Below are 20,915 nucleotides of genomic sequence, written 5' to 3' on the forward strand. Positions count from 1 at the left end.
GGAAATATGCTAATTTTTAAGCACAGTTTAGGGACACTACTGAGTTCTGAGGAACATGAGATTATTCTGAGGGCACCATTCCAGCCAACTTGGTCTCCCATTTGGAGGCTCTTTATCCACAAGATAATGTATCACTTATCTCTTACTTTACTAGAATTAGGTAAACTTCTTCTTCTATGCATGTGTTGGTCATGTCAAAAACAAGAGATTCATTTATGGTGTAAGATTGTTTAAAATTGAATATGCCAACTATTTTTTTTGGATGGAAACCAAAAATCATTACAGTAAATATGAACTCAATAAAGAACGCTGTACTCCTATGTGTCATGGGACGCCAGTCTGGTCAGTAAGAACTCCAAGTGAGTATAAAAAACTGAATTTAATATACAAAGAACAACTCAACGAAAACAGTTAAGCGCTTTCACTCGCAAGATACGAGCTTCTTCAGAACTGTTACAAACAGGAAACAGATACATTTTAAAACTTTTGGCCAAAACGCTAACTTGTATCAAAAGTTCTTAAAGATGTACTAACAATAAAATATTATTAAAAACATTGTATCCTAAACACATTATGTTCATCTAAAAACATTCGATTGGATAATCAATTAATAATAAATAGTAAATGGTGTTTAAATTAAATATAAACTATGTACTAATAACTTTTAATATATCTGATAGATTTGAAAACTAATAAATACCATAAATGCATATGTATATGCATGAAAGTAAAAATAATAATAATAATAATAATATATATCATATAATATCTATGTAAATAATAATGCCGGTTTAATAGTAATAAAATCATTTAATCCAGGAGGATTAGAAGCGTCAGTATATAACTGCCACCATATTTCCTTATATGACAATAGTCCTTTGTAATCGCCCCCTCGTGGTGCACATAACAAATTTTCCAAAATAGCAAATTTGAATGTATGTGTATTTCCATATTGTTTTATGTGCTTATATAGGGCATTCTTTTCATCACATGTCTTAATACTGTAAAAATGTGCATATATTCGTTTATGCAGTTTCCATTCTGTTTTGCCAATATAAAATCCAGAACATGCTGTACATTTTGCTAAATAAATAATCCATCTGGTGTTGCAATACCCACTAACAAAAGTTATTTTAGATCTATGTATATTGTCTAAAATAATGTGGCTTTCGTATATAGCAAAACACTGTTTGCAATTGCCACATTTTGTAGTTTTTTTGTTATTATTTATAACAAAATGTCTGGGTGTATTACTTCTCTCTATATAATTTTTCAAATTTCGACCCATTTTATATACAAATGTTGGTTGTGATCCCAAAGTTTTTTCCATTTCTTGGTCCACCATAATAATTTTCCAGTTATTGTTAATAATTTGCTTAATTTTTCCAATATGTGGGCCATATTCTAAGACACACGCTCTTCTGTAATTGGCACTGGTGGTACTATCTAAAGCGTAATTAACTGATCTATTAATATCATTTTTATGTCCCAATAAGGGTATATATTTTGTCCCCCATCCATTAATAGCATCTTTACTAATATGATTAAGCATATTGATGTTGTAGCCCCTGTCTCATTAATAATAAATCCAACTTCTTCTAACATCTCATCATATGTGGAGGTCATCCTTATGGCCCGAATAATCTGACCTTTGAATATATTAATAAATAATTTTCTAGGGTGGCAACTAGAAAATTCCAAATAGCTGTTAGAGAAAGTAAGTTTCCTATACAATCTCGATTTAAAACTATTGTCACCCTTGGAAATTAAAGTATCCAAATATGGTAGACCTTCCTTATTAAAAGTATAAGTACATTTCAAAAAGGGACTACTTGAGTTCAAGAAATCAATAAATAGTGTTAATGTGTCTATATTACAGTCCCACAGTATATAGATGTCATCCAAGTATCGCAAATAATATCTGACGTATTTAAAGTATTCACAGTCAAATATTTTGGACTCCTCCCAATCAAGCATGATGAGATTAGCATATATTGGGGCACAGGCTCGTCATGCTTGATTGGGAGGAGTCCAAAATATTTGACTGTGAATTCTTTAAATACGTCAAATATTATTCACGATACTTGGACGACATCTATATACTGTGGGACGGTAATATAGACACATTAACACTATTTATTGATTTCTTGAACTCAAGTAGTCCCTTTTTGAAATGTACTTATACTTTTAATAAGGAAGGTCTCCCATATTTGGATACTTTAATTTCCAAGGGTGATAATAGTTTTAAATCGAGGTTGTATAGGAAACATACTTTCTCTAACAGCTATTTGGAATTTTCTAGTTGCCACCCTAGAAAATTATTTATTAATATATTCAAAGGTCAGATTATTTAGGCCATAAGGATGACCTCCACATATGATGAGATGTTAGAAGAAGTTGGATTTATTATTAATCTTTTTAGAGACAGGGGCTACAACATCAATATGTTTAATCATATTAGTAAAGATGTTATTAATGGATGGGGGACAAAATCTATACCTTTATTGGGACATAAAAATGATATTAATAGATCAGTTAATTACGCTTTAGATAGTACCACCAGTGCCAATTACAGAAGAGCGTGTGTCTTAGAATATGGCCCACATATTGGAAAAATTAAGCAAATTATTAACAATAACTGGAAAATTATTATGGTGGACCAAAAAATGGAAAAAACCTTGGGATCACAACCAACATTTGTATATAAAATGGGTCGAAATTTGAAAAAATATATAGAGAGAAGTAATACACCAAGACATTTTGTTATAAATAATAACAAAAAAACTTCAAAATGTGGCAATTGCAAACAGTGTTTTGCTATATATGAAGAAAGCCTTATTATTTTAGACAATATACATAGATCTAAAATAACTTTTGTTAGTGGGAATTGCAACACCAGATGGATTATTTATTTAGCAAAATGTACAACATGTTCTGGATTTTATATTGGCAAAACAGAACGGAAACTGCATAAACGAATATATGCACATTTTTACAGTATTAAGACATGTGATGAAAAGAACGCCCTATATAAGCACATAAAACAATATGGAAATACACATACATTCAAATTTGCTATTTTGGAAAATTTGTTATGTGCACCACGAGGGAGGGATTACAAAGGACTATTGTCATATAAGGAAATATGGTGGCAGTTATATACTGACACTTCTAATCCTCCTGGATTAAATGATTTTATTACTATTAAACTGGCATTATTATTTACATAGATATTATATGGTATATATTATTATTATGTTTACTTTCATGCATATACATATGCATTTATGGTATTTATTAGTTTTCAAATCTATCAAATATATTAAAAGTTATTAGTACATAGTTTATATTTAATTTAAATACCATTTACTATTTATTATTAATTGATTATCCGATCGAATGTTTTTAGATGAACATAATGTGTTTAGGATACAATGTTTTTAATAATATTTTATTGTTAGTACATCTTTAAGAACTTTTGATACAAGTTAGCGTTTTGGCGCCAAAAGTTTTTAAAATGTATCTGTTTCCTGTTTGTAACAGTTCTGAAGAAGCTCGTATCTTGCGAGTGAAAGCGCTTAACTGTTTTCGTTGAGTTGTTCTTTGTATATTAAATTCAGTTTTTTTTATACTCGCTTGGAGTTCTTACTGACCAGACTGGCATCCCATGACACATAGGAGTACAGCGTTCTTTATTGAGTTCTTGTTTGTGTTGTTTGAATGCTGTTTTTCCATTTCCATTTGGATTATTGTTCTGTTGTTTGTCTCCTATGGAGTCAGATCGAGAAGCCACTATACCATCTTCACTGGTCACCCGAGATGAATGGCATAAGTTACAGACCCAGTTAAGCGAGTTAAGAAGTGAAATTTCTAGACTTACTTTTTTATTCACTTTAACAAGTAATTTAAAAGTGAATAATAAGACTGACCACCATATCTTGACTTCTAATGGAGAGTCCTTTCTGCACAGATGTTGTACCCATAGTGTACCTGATAATAGTTTTTTAGCGAAAGACAAAATGGATGGTAAAGATCGTGAAATGGAAGCGAGAGTATTGCACAGTTGTCCGTCTAGTTCTGACATCCCTAATGCACAGGTTGATAGACAGAACAGTGCAGGATTTATTGATTTGCCGGCCCCTCATGTATTCAGTGCTGCTAGGAGTAGCAGCCGGCTTGGTATTTCTGATTTTACATTCGACTTTACCTTCGGAGATATTGATGATGAAGCCAAACAAATTGGAACTAAACCCAAGCGACTGCTATTAAAAAGAACGTATGCACAGACTACTCAACCTGTTACTAAGTCTGTGCTTGCTGACTGTGTGGCTGATGAATTGAATCCTAAAGAGAGTACTGGATTTAATAGATTGCAGTCATTTTTGGACACTAATTGTGGTTTTAATAATGCTAATTCTGAACAGAAACGTAACAATTATACTCATCCACAAGGTACCTTAAGAGACTATATTTATACTTTGGGTAAAAAGCTTAATGTCATTAATACATTAAAATTGGATAATACTTATTTGATGAAATGTATTGAATGTAAAGTTGTCCCTAAGGGGCTTAGATTTTTCAAAAGACCAATGGGTCTTAATATTACTACAGACATAAAAACTGAGTTGAATTCATTATTTGATTCTTTTGGTATGCTGTTTATGCAATCATTAATCAAATATAATGATGAGTTATTGGTTTCAATGTTGTTGGAGGTTGAAAACTAAATGAGTTAATATTAAATGATTTATTATTTCCCCAATGGGAAAAATTATATAAGAAACAATTTAATATTGCGGAATCCAACACTAAAAAAGCTTTTGAAAGGAAGCAACATAAATTACAGAGGGACACTGAACAATATCAAAACAATACAGCATATTTTTGGGGAAGAACTAACAAATTCTGTTCTGTTAACCAACATTATACAAATACTTATGATAATGATTATACTAAGACATTTACGAACAGAAAACAAGAAGATTACAATAATTATCATAACAATAAAGCTGATGTTTACGATGATCATAATGTACACTTTTTACACCAGGGCAAAAATCAAAGACCAGTAAGGGAGAAAAAAATGTGGATGGCATTACAAAGAGAATCTCCCTTGATATTGCCTGATAAGCCAAATAAGCAAACATACAAAACATCAGAAGTTCTTAGAAAAATGGTGATAATAAATTTACATCTACCTCGAATTTTGTAACTATCAGTAGATCTAATGACGATGTTGCTGATAAGTATATAATAGAACGAAGACCAACATTAGATAGTTCGAATATTAGTATAGTTAATGAAGGAATAGTCAATACTTACAAACAGTTTAAAATTTATAACTATACTGACTTAATACTGAATACAACCCATTTTAATCTATTTTCTAGGGGTATGAAATACATACCCACTACTTGATTTAAGTTGGTTGATAATCTTATTGAGTTCAAGAAATATATAAGGAAATTAAATTTGGCCATTACTGTTGACAATAAGAATGATCATAGGCCCCACAGTGTGTATGGTACACTTAAGAAAAAAAGCACATTTATTCCGCCTATGCATCCATTAATTTCTGTGTATGACAAGACAGTTTCTAGACAGATGTACCAATTACAAAAGCGTTTTAACAATGCTTACGAGTCTAGTAATTTACCTGATGATGAATTGAAACTGCTACAAGATTTGAGGAATGATACTAATATTAGGATTATGAAACCTGACAAAGGGGGCGGAATTGTTATATTTGATAGTACAGAATATGTATCTCAAATACATCAAATTTTACATAATTCTGGGAATTACGAGATTGTGTCACTTAACGAAATTAATATAGCACAACAACACATTGACTTACATATAGAATAATTTTTAATAGACAACAGAATTACCATGGACTTATATAAATATTTGAAAGTTGAACACCCCATCTTACCCTCCATTGTGAGAATACCCAAAGTCCACAAATCAATTGAGCAACCACCCTTTAGGCCCATTATATCTGGCAGTAGGTCCAAGACTTTTCCATTAGGAACTGCAGTGGATAGATTTTTAAAACCTATCTATGACAGAATCCCACATCTAATGAAAGATTTGTGGGATTTTTTGTGTAATTACCCGATCAATTCGTGGCATTTGGACCTTGTATTTGTTACTGTGGATGTAGTCGATCTATTTTCTTGTATCCCTAAGATTGAGTGATTAGAGGCTTTTTCCAACAGTATTAGAAAATATGGGGGCTACGATTGGGATAATGTTTGTTTAATAATAGAACTTATGTCCATTGTTTTGGACAACAATTTTAATGAATATGAGGGAGAATTTTTTCGAAAAACTAATGGTGTTGCTATGGGAGCAGCTTGTGCCCCAATATATGCTAATCTCATCATGCTTGATTGGGAGGAGTCCAAAATATTTGACTGTGAATACTTTAAATATGTCAAATATTATTCGCGATACTTGGACGACATCTATATACTGTGGGACGGTAATATATACACGTTAAGACTATTTATTGATTTCTTGAACTCAAGTAGTCCCTTTTTGAAATTTACTTATACTTTTAATAAGGAAAGTCTACCATATTTGGATACTTTAATTTCCAAGGGTGACAATAGTTTTAAATCGAGGTTGTATAGGAAACATACTATCTCTAACAGCTATTTGGAATTTTCTAGTTGCCACCCTAGAAAATTATTTATTAATATATTCAAAGGTCAGATTATTCAGGCCATAAGGATGACCTCCACATATGATGAGATGTTAGAAGAAGTTGGATTTATTATTAATCTCCTTAGAGACAGGGGCTACAACATCAATATGCTTAATCATATTAGTAAAGATGTTATTAATGGATGGGGGACAAAATATATACCCTTATCGGGACATAAAAATTATATTAATAGATCAGTTAATTATGCATTAGATACTACTACTACCACCAGTACCAATTACAGAAGAGCGTGTGTCTTAGAATATTGCCCACATATTGGAAAAATTAAGCAAATTATTAACAATAACTGGAAAATTATTATGGTGGACCAAGAAATGGAAAAAACTTTGGGATCACAACCAACATTTGAATATAAAATGGGTCGAAATTTGAAAAATTATATAGAGAGAAGTAATACACCCAGACATTTTTGTTATAAATAATACCAAAAAAACTACAAAATGTGGCAATTGCAAACAGTGTTTTGCTATATACGAAGAAAGCCACATTATTTTAGACAATATACATAGATCTAAAATAACTTTTGTTAGTGGGAATTGCAACACCAGATGGATTATTTATTTAGCAAAATGTACAGCATGTTCTGGATTTTATATTGGCAAAACAGAACGGAAACTGCATAAATGAATATATGCACATTTTTACAGTATTAAGACGTGATGAAAAGAACGCCCTATATAAGCACATAAAACAATATGGAAATACACATATATTCAAATTTGCTATTTTGGAAAATTTGTTATGTGCACCACGAGGGGCCGATTACAAAGGACTATTGTCATATAAGGAAATATGGTGGCAGTTATATACTGACGCTTCTAATCCTCCTGGATTAAAGGATTTTATTACTATTAAACCAGCATGATTACTTACATAGATATTATATGGTATATATTATTATTATTATTATTATTATTATTTTTACTTTCATGTATATACATATGCATTTATGGTATTTATTAGTTTTCAAATCTATCAAATATATTAAAAGTTATTAGTACATAGTTTATATTTAATTTAAATACCATTTACTATTTATTATTAATTGATTATCCAATCGAATGTTTTTAGATGAACATAATGTGTTTAGGATACAATGTTTTTAATAATATTTTATTGTTAGTACATCTTTAAGAACTTTTGATACAAGTTAGCGTTTTGGCGCCAAAAAGTTTTTAAAATGTATCTGTTTCCTGTTTGTAACAGTTCTGAAGAAGCTCGTATCTTGCGAGTGAAAGCGCTTAACTGTTTTCGTTGAGTTGTTCTTTGTACATTAAATTCAGTTTTTTATACCCGCCTGGAGTTCTTACTGACCAGACTGGCGTCCCATGACACATAGGAATACAGCATTCTTTACTGAGTTCTTGTTTGTGTTGTTTGACCACTGTTTTTCCATTTCCATTTGGATTATTACAGTAAATATGGGGTAGCTATTTTTTTTTTCTTAATCATCAATGGTATATAATCCTTCCGATGAGACCTTACAGGGGCTGCCATTCAATCACTTCCCCCCGGATTCACGACTCCTCCGTGTAAGACTTAATAAGTCTTACTCGGAGGCTGCAGTTGAACGGTGTGACATCAGCGTGACATGACTATGCATGAGGGCACGCTGACCCAACCGTAATTCGTACACGGACCGTATAAGAAAGCAAGGGGCGTGTCCGACTGCCGAGCAGTCTAAATGTCCATGCCCCTGCAAGTGATTGAAAAGCAAAAGCAAATACACAAGAGCGAGTCTGCTCAAATGTCCTTGCACCCAACACCACACTCCCTGATATTGTAAACCCCCATCACAGTTATAAAAATTAAAACAAAGCAAAAAAGTTGAGTACTATACCAAAGTCCAGCCTACGATTCCAAAATCAAATATGCACCAAAAAACGTGGCAAGGACACTGCTATTCCTTAAAATCTTTATTGCACATAAACACAAGATGAGCGCTTTCGGGACTTCTCCCTTCATCAGATAAAATTACAATAAAACAACCCCTTCTTTTAAACTAGTGCATATCCAATAGGATTCAGTAAAAAGCCGCCTTTTTGAAGGGTGGGCTTAACAGGTATCACATCATTTAAACCTGGTGTACGATTGGCCATAAGCTCAATGATCCATCTGGATTCTGCTAATTCTGTCAAATGCTTCACATCACCCCTTCTAGTGGTAAGCCTTATGTTTACTATAGCCCTGAAAGTGAATTTGTGTGTTGCATTATCCATCACATGTCTGCTCAAAGCATTATGCACATCCCCATTCCTAATGCTAGATAGGTGCTGTAATATCCTAGTCTTTAACATCTGGTTAGTTTTCCCTACATAAAAACTAGGGCAATGGCTACACTCAGCTAAATATACTATATCCATCGTTCGACAGGTAGCCCTCCCTTTTAACACAAATTGCCTATGTGTGACAGGATGGTCAAAGTTAGTCTTCTTATTAATGTGGCCACAAGCTTTGCACCTCCCACACGGGAATGTGCCCGTCATTATTGTTGCCACTGTATTTTGACAACTTAGCCTTTCTTTGCATAACAAATCCTTCAGATTCTTGTTTCTTCTATATCTGAAGTTAGGTCTACAACCTACTATATCACTCAGCCCTTCATTACTAGTCAGAATGTTCCAGTTATTCTGTACAACATTACAGATATCACCTATGTTGCTACTGTAGGTAAACATTAACTGGGGACTCCTTACAACTGTGGGTCTTTTATTTTTGTCTATCAGGGCTGGAGTGCGTCTAAGCCAAGGTTTATATTTGCTTTCCCTAAAGCCTTTGCTGGTGTTTATCAACTTATCCACTTTATCTTCCTGATAACCCCTCTGTTGTAAACAGCCCTTAAGTGTAGCTAGTTCTTTATCATAATCACCATTATCCAAACATATCCTAGAGATCCTACTCGTCTGCCCCTGTACAATATTCGAATATGTATAACGTGGATGCATGCTATCATATGACAGTATCGTGTTCTTCCAACATTCTTTCTTGTATAGTTTTGATGTGAAACCATCTACACTCTGTGCTAAGTTTACATCCAAAAAATCTATAGAATCAAAGGAGGCTTTTAAAGTGAACCTAAAGAATGTTGTGGTCGAATGTAAAAAACTCACAAATTTCTGTAACATGTTAAAATTTCCATTCCATAATATAAAGACGATTCACAAAACGCACATACATCTTTATATATCCCTTCCATGCATCATTACTCAATATGTGTTTTTCTCCCATTGGGCAAGGACTAGATTAGCATAAGTGTTGGCACAAGGTGCCCATGGCTACCCCTGTGCCTGTCTATATATAGACTCTGCTCCTATGAAAATATTGTTCTCCAATACCAATAGCAGAAGTTCCTTTATTAGGCTAATCTTGACCTCAGCAACTCCTAGGTCATTCAAGAGGATGCTTAACATATCCACTCCATATTCATTGTTAATGACTGTGAATAAGTTGTTTATATCTAGGGTGGCCATCAATAACTTATCCTTCTTATCCATATCATCTACCCTACCCAACTTCATCAAGAAGTCACCTGTGTCCAATAAAATATTCTCAATCTTTTCAACATAGGGTTTTAATTGATGTTACAACCATATAGAGATATTCTCAGTCACCACCCCTCCTGAAACTATGGGTCTCAGGGGTGGGTTAACCAGGGACTTATGAATCTTAGGGAGTGCCTTGAAGACAGGCGTAATTGCTTTTTCTAACCAAAGAAAGTCAAAAGTATCATCAGTAATTCTCATCTCAAACTTCAGCCTTTGCAGGGCATGATGTACCCTATCTATGGCTTGTCTCACACCCAATGGATTAACCTGGGTATATGTGCTTTCGTCTTGGAGTAGTTCTCTCAATCTACTATTATACCAGGTTGTATCTAGCACAACAACCGCCCCACCCTTATCCGCCGGTTTTATTGTTAAATCTGTATTATTACATAAACTCTGCAATGCTGTCCTCTGTGTTTGAGTAAGATTGTAAAATCTGCTGGTATCTCCTTCAATGAAGTATCTTATCAAATCTTGCTCACATCCCCTAATGAACAAACTCAGGGTGGGTGTAAGTGGTGGTACAAAACTACTCGGTTTCTTTAAGGTCAAATTACCTCTATCATTATCCCCATACATCATTTTCAGAGCTACATTGCGACAGAAAAGCATGATATCCATTATTATTTCATTATATACACTGCTATTGCTGGGCACAAAGGTAAGCCCTTTGTTAAGTACTGCTAACTCATCATTATTTAAAACATATGTAGATAAATTAAAAACAATACCAAAGTCCACATTATTAGTCAGACCAACATTTTCCTCCTTTTGTCCACGCTCCGGTCCTCGCTTAACGACCTTTTCCATGCACCTTTTTTCTTCATAGGTGCTGGCAGCATCTCCAAAAAATGCTGTTTCCCCCGTTGTATTTTCGGTCGTGACCCCAGATTGCTTCCTCCTGATAGTAAGTCATCCATCGGCGTAGCTGCTGTAGCGCAGGTTACTGTTGATACTTCCGTGGAATGTGTAATGGAAGCCGAGTTGGTAATGGGCTCTGCTGGTCGCAAATTGTTGTCATCTCTATCTGGCAGAGATTCTTTCGATATCGCTGGCGAAGTCAACTGGACCTGCTCACTAACTGTACATGGTTCTGGTGGGTCTGCGTGAAATACTTCTGCCTCTTGCTGATGCATTACAACAGTACTAGCATTCCGTCTCACACTAACCTGTTGGCTTGCTTTCTCCCATCTGCGTACATTACCATTGGGCTGAATATCGTTCGACTGTACTCAATTAGTTCTGGGCCAAACGAAGATATTACCTTTGGTAAAATCTTCAAAGTCTCTCTGTATTTTACCCAGTTTTTGCTTCTTCAAACGTTCATCATTATTAGCAAAAGTGACATACAACTGATGCAGGCGTTCTATGCTCCTTCTATCTACATAGTCTTTTTCCAGCTTACTCTGAAGCTCAGCTACTTCTTTTTTCAGCTTTTCAATATCCGGTGCAAAATAATCATTCAGCAACTCCATGTATTTGAAACTAGTGTTGATGTTTAATGATTGCCACTTAGCCAGTAAATCCGGATAACGATCACCCTGTGTTGGCATACAGAGGATCCTCATCCCTCTAGGAACAATGCCATAATCTATGCAAGCCTCTAGATGAAAGTTCTGCCATTGTAAACGTTGTAGCTTGCTTACCTTAAAGCTCAGATCTCTAGTCATTTCATCAAAAGTTTTGTCTACTACTGCTGGAACTTGTCGCTCCATTCTTCCTTCTCCTTGGAGTGCAAAACCCAAGTTCAAAAGCGGGTTCTCATTTTCAGTATATTTTTTGTAGCTCCACATAGCAGTCTCTCCTCTTCCACCTCGCAAAACTGTGGAGGTAGTTTCCTCTGCATTCAACCTCCCTTCCATAGCATGAAGAGTACTCCAACAACAGGAACAGAAAACAAAGCAAAAAAGTTGAGTACTATACCAAAGTCCAGCCTACGATTCCAAAATCAAATATGCACCAAAAGCGTGGCAAGGACACTGCTATTCCTTAAAATCTTTATTGCACATAAACACAAGATGGCGCTTTCGGACTTCTCCTTCATCAGATAAAATTACAATAAAACAACCCTTCTTTAAACTAGTGCATATCAATAGGATTCAGTAAAAGCCGCCTTTTTGAAGGGTGGGGTTAACAGGTATCACATCATTTAAACCTGGTGTACGATTGGCCATAAGCTCAGTGATCCATCTGGATTCTGCTAATTCTGTCAAATGCTTCACATCACCTCTAGTGGTAAGCCTTATGTTTAGTATAGCCCTGAAAGTGAATTTGAGTGTTGCAATATCCATCACATGTCTGCTCAAAGCATTATGCACATCACCATTCCCAATGCTAGATAGGTGCTGTAATATCCTAGTCTTTAACATCTGGTTAGTTTTCCCTACATAAAAACTAGGGCAATGGCTACACTCAGCTAAATATACTATATCCGTCGTTTGACAGGTAGCCCTCCCTTTTAACACAAATTGCCTATGTGTGACAGGATGCTCAAAGTTAGTCTTCTTATTAATGTGGCCACAAGCTTTGCACCTCCCACACGGGAATGTGCCCGTCGTTATTGTTGCCACTGTATTTTGACAACTTAGCCTTTCTTTGCATAACAAATCCTTCAGATTCTTGTTTCTTCTATATCTGATTATATATCTGGGGTTATCGGGAAGATAAAGTGGATAAGTTGATAAACACCAGCAAAGGCTTTAGGGAAAGCAAATATAAACCTTGGCTTAGACGCACTCCAGCCCTGATAGACAAAAATAAAAAATAAAAGACCCACAGTTGTAAGGAGTCCCCAGTTAATGTTTACCTACAGTAGCAACATAGGTGATATCTGTAATGTTGTACAGAATAACTGGAACATTCTGACTAGTGATGAAGGGCTGAGTGATATAGTAGGTTGTAGACCTAACTTCAGATATAGAAGAAACAAGAATCTGAAGGATTTGTTATGCAAAGAAAGGCTAAGTTGTCAAAATACAGTGGCAACAATAATGACGGGCACATTCCCGTGTGGGAGGTGCAAAGCTTGTGGCCACATTAATAAGAAGACTAACTTTGAGCATCCTGTCACACATAGGCAATTTGTGTTAAAAGGGAGGGCTACCTGTCGAACGACGGATATAGTATATTTAGCTGAGTGTAGCCATTGCCCTAGTTTTTATGTAGGAAAACTAACCAGATGTTAAAGACTAGGATATTACAGCACCTATCTAGCATTAGGAATGGGGATGTGCATAAGGCTTTGAGCAGACATGTGATGGATAATGCAACACACAAATTCACTTTCAGGGCTATAGTAAACATAAGGCTTACCACTAGAAGGGGTGATGTGAAGCATTTGACAGAATTAGCAGAATCCAGATGGATCATTGAGCTTATGGCCAATCGTACACCAGGTTTAAATGATGTGATACCTGTTAAACCCACCCTTCAAAAAAGGCGGGCTTTTTACTGAATCCTATTGGATATGCACTAGTTTAAAAGAAGGGGTTGTTTTATTGTAATTTTATCTGATGAAGGGAGAAGTCCCGAAAGCGCTCATCTTGTGTTTATGTGCAATAAAGATTTTAAGGAATAGCAGTGTCCTTGCCACGTTTTTTGGTGCAGTTATAAAAATTAAAAAGTTAATTTTATTTTTTTTAAATACCCGAAATAGTTGCCCGTATTTGCGCATGTGTGCGCGGGTGTGCCCATTGCTTAGCTAGAGTTAGCAATTCTGTCATGGAAGAGCATAAAAAAGAATGTTTATGCAAATCACACCAAATAGCAATAGCGTAATGGTAGGGCGTTCGCACAAAGAAGAGGCCTCCATGGTTCGAGTCCCTCCACTCCCCTTCGTATTTATTTTTAAATCAGTATATGAAATAATACCAGACAAAAATATGTGTAAATAGTAGTAAAACACAGTGAAATGGCCAATGTATCAATGAACAAAATAAATATTTTAAATGATCCTGATATATAATTACCTGCAGCTAAGCAGCACTTCACCCAGCACAATAGAGTTGCCCATAGTTTAATAATGGTTAACGCAGCGCACTAGAGGTGCCCATAGTGAAATAGCACTTTAACCAGAACAATCTGTTTGCGTGGACATGCGCTTCGCGCCAACCAGGGCACCGTAGGGCACTGAGGAACAACGTAGAGCAAAGTTGCTTAAATGCAGCCACACCCCCTAGCCTGTCTGGACATTATGAAAATAAAATGAATGACAAGGTTCGAACCCAGGACTCTGTGCATCACAAGCAAAGTACAGAACCACTAAGTCATGATAACTTAAGGGAAACAGCCACTGTTAACAGACATATACTTACTAATGGTAGTTTAACCATTACTAAGCAGGTCTCCAGTCAGCCGAGAATTTTAAAAAACAGCCAATCACAAAAAAGTGCGGGAAATGCGGCATATTTAAGCCCCATAGGCTGGCATACATGCCATAACTGATTGTAGCTCACATTTGCAGTTAGAATGGCTGGTGTTGGAGAGGGAACACGCTTCCGAGCGCAACGTTGGGGCATCGAGGAGTCGAAATACATGGTTTGGCTCCTTGTCCACCATCATGAGTCAAGACTCCTGCAGGGCCAGTTCCAAGGGACGGAGTACTAGGCAGAGGCTTGGAACCGGTTAGCTCATGACCTCACCAGTGCCACAGGCATTCCTCGACTGGTGAGCAGGTCCGTCACCACCATGCAGACCTGAAGAGACGGAAACAGGACCGTCTGACCCAATGGATACAGGAGGCCCGTGGGATGCAGAATGCCCCACAACTGAGTATGTAGCCATGGAATGCAGTATGTAAGAATTGATAATTGAGTATGTATAATGGATAGGTATGTCTCAATATCCCTTCATTTACTTTACAGCTGCAGGTGACCGTGCTGCGAATCAGCAAGTCTATGCTGATAGGCTGCTAAGGCTGCACCACCAGGCAGGTTAGTGATCATTCTGCATGTACTGTTATATAAAATATGGGAGAGAGCATGAAAGAAAGTGTTGTAGTCCAATAATACATCCATAAAATTGCCTGTATAAGTCCTCTGCATGTACTGTCAGACATAAATGTCAGAGAGGCAGAAAAAGAGTGTAGTAACCCATTAAGAAAGGTAACATATGTCTGGAATACTATCTCTGCAGGCACTGTCATATAAAATAAGTGAGTGAGCCTGAAAAAAGAGTGTTCTAACCTATTCATAAAGGTATAATATGTCTTGAACATGTCTGCCATATGCACTGTTAAAACAAATAAAGGAGTGAGTTTGTGGAAAAGTGTGTAATGCCATTAATAAAGGTCTAAAACCCGGAATGTGTCTGTGTCACAGAGTTTGAAATATTGCTGTACCCTTGCATTATACAAATAGTACTGTTTGAAAAAGTGCTGGCAACCCAGAGTTGTGCAGTCCCATATAAAGTGGGTGATGGAAGTGCTAGTAGCTGTGAAGCATATATACAGTCCGCAGCAGTCAGTTACTGGCTCGCATGCATAAGTAAATCTGGCACACATGTAGCATGTTAGTTTATCCCCAGAATTGTGAGTGTGTGTCAAGAAATGCAGGGTTCTGTACAAATTGAATGTGAAAACATCCCAGATATGTAGATAAAGAAATATAAATGCAATCAAGAAATATGTAGCAGTAACATCTGCATCCTGGACAGTTAGTATGTCAAATATAGGTCAGGCATATATTGGACTAGCCAAACCCATTACACAACCTAATGTATGGTGGCAAGTGTAATAATACATGTAGGGGATAGACACCTGCAGTCACTAGGAATGTAGTGTAGACTAAAAGGTAATTATAAGATGTTAACCAAGGTTTTTTTCTACACCCTACTGTATGTGCATAAACCATGCAATTCCACACCTCAATGGGTATGTGTAATCTTAAAATTTGTTGGGACATATGTCCTATTCTATAAATATTTGCATTTATGTTGATGCATGTGCCCTGTTTAAACACCACAATCATGGTGGCCTGTTGCTACCAAACATCCCTGCATGCTGTTGGAATATCCACTGTGGTTCAATATATGCATGTGTTATGCTTGCTGTTCAACTGTTGGAACCTTGGTGTGTTGGGTTAATGGGAATATTACTGCATGCTGTTACAACTAATCTGGAATGCTGTTGTTTATGTTGTAATTAAACACACCTAATCACAGAACGTATGGGAAGGCCGGTCCCAGCGGACCCACCTGTCCCTCCTCAGCTGGCGAGTGCACCTGGCACCAGCAGGCCCGGTGCCAGCCCGGGCTCCCCTTCTCCATTGGTCCTGTGCCACCTTCAGGTGGAAGCACTGCAGGGGATGGGGCTCGTCCCCCCTGTGCAAGCCTGGGCGGAGAAGGGCCACCTGTCACCCTTCGAAGGGTCCGGGTTGTGGTGCGTAGGGAGATCCAGCGTTCAGTCGCTGATCCCCTACGCCAGCTCAAGGCAAGAGTGACATGTCTCACGGGTGAGCCTGCCCATCCTATGCAGCCCCCAGCACAGCCACCCTCGGGGCTGTGAAGGTGCAGTGGTGACTGCCCATGGGTGGGGATCTCAGTTCCACTGTTACCATCTGTGGGCTCATGGGCTTGCGATTTCCAAACATCCAACCCTGTCAATTGTGTTCACCCACCTCATGTGTCATACACCGCCTCTGTATGCGTCTTGTCTGTCTTGTCTGTTTACCTCCCCAGACATACCTACTTCCTCTACCTCACTTCCCACTCTCACCTGAAAAAAAAAAAAAAAAAATGGGCAATCTGTACCCATAAAAAAATTATGCCCCATACATAGCTGCCCATTTCACACACATGTCCATTGGACATGTAAACCGATAATTATAATTGGCAGTACAACAAACTTTGTTGTCCTCACCCCTCTCCCAGGGGTGGAAGGTTTCAAATATCACTCCAAATTTATTGCATATGCACAGCTGTTGCTGGAAAAGAAATATGCAGCTATGGACCTTCCCTACACCCATCCTGCACATCCCGAGCTTGTTTACCTACTGTCTGTCCCTCTTTGTGCCCCCTTTTTCACCACTTTCCTATCTCCCCATTTTCTTTTCTTTAAAAGAAATTAGCACAAGGGTTAGCGGGTGTAAGCACTTTTAAGCAGTAGTAAGCGGGTTTAAGCAAGTGTGTGCATGTGTGCACTTAGCTAAGCGTCGCTAAGCATCACGCCAACCCGCGCAAACCCGCTTACAACTGCTTAAAAGTGCCTTAGTCACTCTATGGCAGGGCCCTTGTTCTGCTGAGCAGCAAAAGAAAAAACCTCTGCCAGTCTTGAACCCCAGACCATTGACACACTAGACTGCATGCATTACCACTAAGCCACAGCAGATATACAAATAACTTGGTTCTGAAATAAATATATCATGCATTACAATGAGGGAATGTAAATGGAAATCAGTAATGATATAACGCAAATCCTGTTCTATGGGTCTTTACCAGCAGTTGTTGTGGAATTGCATGACATGACTGTGAAAGGAGAACCAGCCATCCTAGCAGGGAATAATGTTACAGTAGTACCTTACAAACACCACACATTATCAGACCAGGATAAATACTGGCCACAGGAATACAGTGCAATAACCACATTTGTATGGCAGTTAATTGTGTAAGTCAGAAATAAAGTACATACTCCCATGTATCCTGTGTTAGCATTTGGAGGGGTGAGTACATGTCTACACCGAGAAGTATGTACTGGAAGCAGCAACATTCAGGTTTGAGTACAACATGCATATAACTGGCTACAACCCTAGCTTCAGATAAGAGACATATACCAACCTTCTGACTGACACAACGGTGTCCAGAGCAAACAAGCATGGGCCCCACCTTGGACAGCTGAAAGGGCTACACCTACCTAACCTAGCATTTTATAGCAGTGGGCTGCAATCAGAGTGAGTAATGCAATCACCACACAGCAGGCTGCATGCAATTACTGAATGGTGGGCAGCAATTTGTGCAGAGGCTGTCACATGCACAAGTGCAGATACCTAGAAAAGCAGGGAAATACAAAGGTAAGGTATGTAACTCACATGTATGTGTTTGCATGTAGTAGATGTTCCTGAAGAGTACTCTACACACTGCAAATCATCCATGTGTGGCAGCAGCACGTATCTATCTGTATCAGCACATGTGCATAGGGCAAGGGACATACTGCAACTGTTAGAGAAGGGTGGGCAGATATCTGTCATTGAAGGTTGATATGTGCATATATCTATGTAGGTCATAGTGTGTGGCATAGAAAACAGCATGCAGTGCTAATATATGTCATGTGGTGGTTAAATGCTGTGGTACTGATTTGTCAGATCTGCTGTGTTACAGCCAGTGAGGCCTGCTAATGCTACATGGGCTGAGGATACCCACATGCATTCTGCACAACACTGTGCAATATAATCACATAACTGTACATCCCTCAACTGTCGCATAGGTGATATCCCCACCATGAAAGGTGGACTGTACATGTGCCTATATGTACATCCATGTGTACAGCAATGGATGTGTACATGTATGTGTATAGATATGCATATATATAATATCTATATCTATACATATATATATATATATATATATATATATATATATATATATATATATATATATATATATATATAGATATAGCCATATAGATAGGGAGAGACAGAGTGACATGGGGTCATATGTACTGCAACAGGTGTGTGGTGACCAAGGCATGGACTGTAGACAAGTGTTGATACTGCAGTGCCATTCTTCCTTTCCAAAACACTGTACCCATTAACTACCACATAGGTAGAGATCCACTTAGCAGTGAAGGTGTGATAAGGGAACATGGGACACAGGTGGACAGTAGCCTCCGCTTTGATGAAGACAGTGCCACACTACACCTGTAATCAGTCTGTGTGTTATGTGTCATGACAACAGGTGTGTCATCTATAGAAATATAGGGCAGTGTTCCGCTCTACTCATCACAATGCCCTGTGTGGTATGTACCTCACATGACAGCTACACCAGGTGAAAAGGCCACAGACATACCTCCCAAAGTGTAATACTGGCCGCAAACAGATGCCCTATGCAGACTGACTCACAAAACCACATCTACATTGTATTGCATACTGGCCACACAGAGGTGACCTCTGCCGGACATACAGAGGTATGTCACACCCATAGCTGGGTGACAACCACCATGGCAACATATCACAATCCCTCTGGGATACACGCTCTAGGTCCCTAAACCTTGTCAGCTCACTAAACAGCACATGCTGGAGGGATAGGTTCCCATCTCAGAGATATGCCATACACTGGAATAGACCACCTAGCAATAGCAAACAAGGCTCCTCATTAGCAGTTGTCATAAATACCCCTGATGATTGCGTGGGAGATTGGTAATACACCCCAGGAAACACCTCTGTGGTTCTCGTTGGCAGGGGCAAGTGAAATCAAAGTACATGTGTGTCAAAGACCAGGGTAGCATATGGCTAGGCTGCCATAGGCCCTAGGGCCAACAGCATATTACCTACCTATGACACTATGCACTCGAACATGTACTCAATGCAATACCTGCTATGTGAGGTTGAATAAGTGTAATGCTGAATGTGTGCAAGGTCTGTAAAGGTGTGATAGCTTAGTGTGAAGTTGTATCTGACATGGTAGTGTCTATCCTAGCTGTGAGGACAGCAAATGATGTGTAATGTACTGTTAGGCAGACATAGTAGTACGGCATATGATGTGACGTAGTTCCATGTTGACGGATGTGGTGTCTCATTGTAGGCTAAAGCAATACATGTATGCTTAGTGAGTGGTACTGCTGGTGAATCCAACTCCCATATGAACTGTAGTACTACCAGAAGCTGTAGGCCTAAACAGCACAGTATGGTGTGTGTTCACATTGCTTGGAAACACTGTCATCTGTGTTTCCTGTAGTCTGCACAGAGGACAAACCTCAGGCATAAGGGTGTGTAAGTAGTGGCACACAATACTGTATGGTACACAGGTAATGCTCATCTGTGTTGGCATATAGTGGTGTGTTGTATGTTTGTCTGATGTGTGTGTAATCATGCCTGTACAATGGCTGCAATCATATGTGTGTTACAGGGTATACGTGTGTATCCAGCAACATATATACTCTGTTACAGCAATATGCCACCTATAGTAACAACTGTACACATCTGTTAGGCATGGCTATGGCATCATTAACTAGGGTGGTTGACTGGTACTACTGTACCTGTACTTTACATCCATTGCAATGGATAACATCTCTGTTTGTGCATTGGTGTGATATACACCCCTGTCTTGAGGTTGTGCAATGTTTCACAAACAGTGTGTCGGGTACTGTTGTATAGTGGTGTGATATATAGAGTATGCCAGGCACTGTTAGTTAGTTGTGGCCTGAGAACCAATAAGTGGTATTGAAAGTGTGTAACCTCTGACAGACAATAGGATGGTATATATGTCAGTAAAGTGATATCTGTGGTTAAAGATGTAAAGTGTGCCACAGGACTCACTCACACATATTGTTCATATCTTTTTCAGCCAGATGGCCCACCAACGCAATCCATCATACAAAGCGGATGAGGAAGAGGTGATACCACACAGCCTATTGCAGCAGTACACAATGCTGTTCTCCAGAAGCAGCCAGCACCAGCAGGAGTGGACTGCACTGTGGCAGGAACTTG

This window comes from Protopterus annectens, chromosome 3.part1 (assembly GCF_019279795.1).
Source record: "Protopterus annectens isolate FY-2018-M chromosome 3.part1, PAN1.0, whole genome shotgun sequence".
Lineage (NCBI taxonomy): Eukaryota > Metazoa > Chordata > Ceratodontiformes > Protopteridae > Protopterus > Protopterus annectens.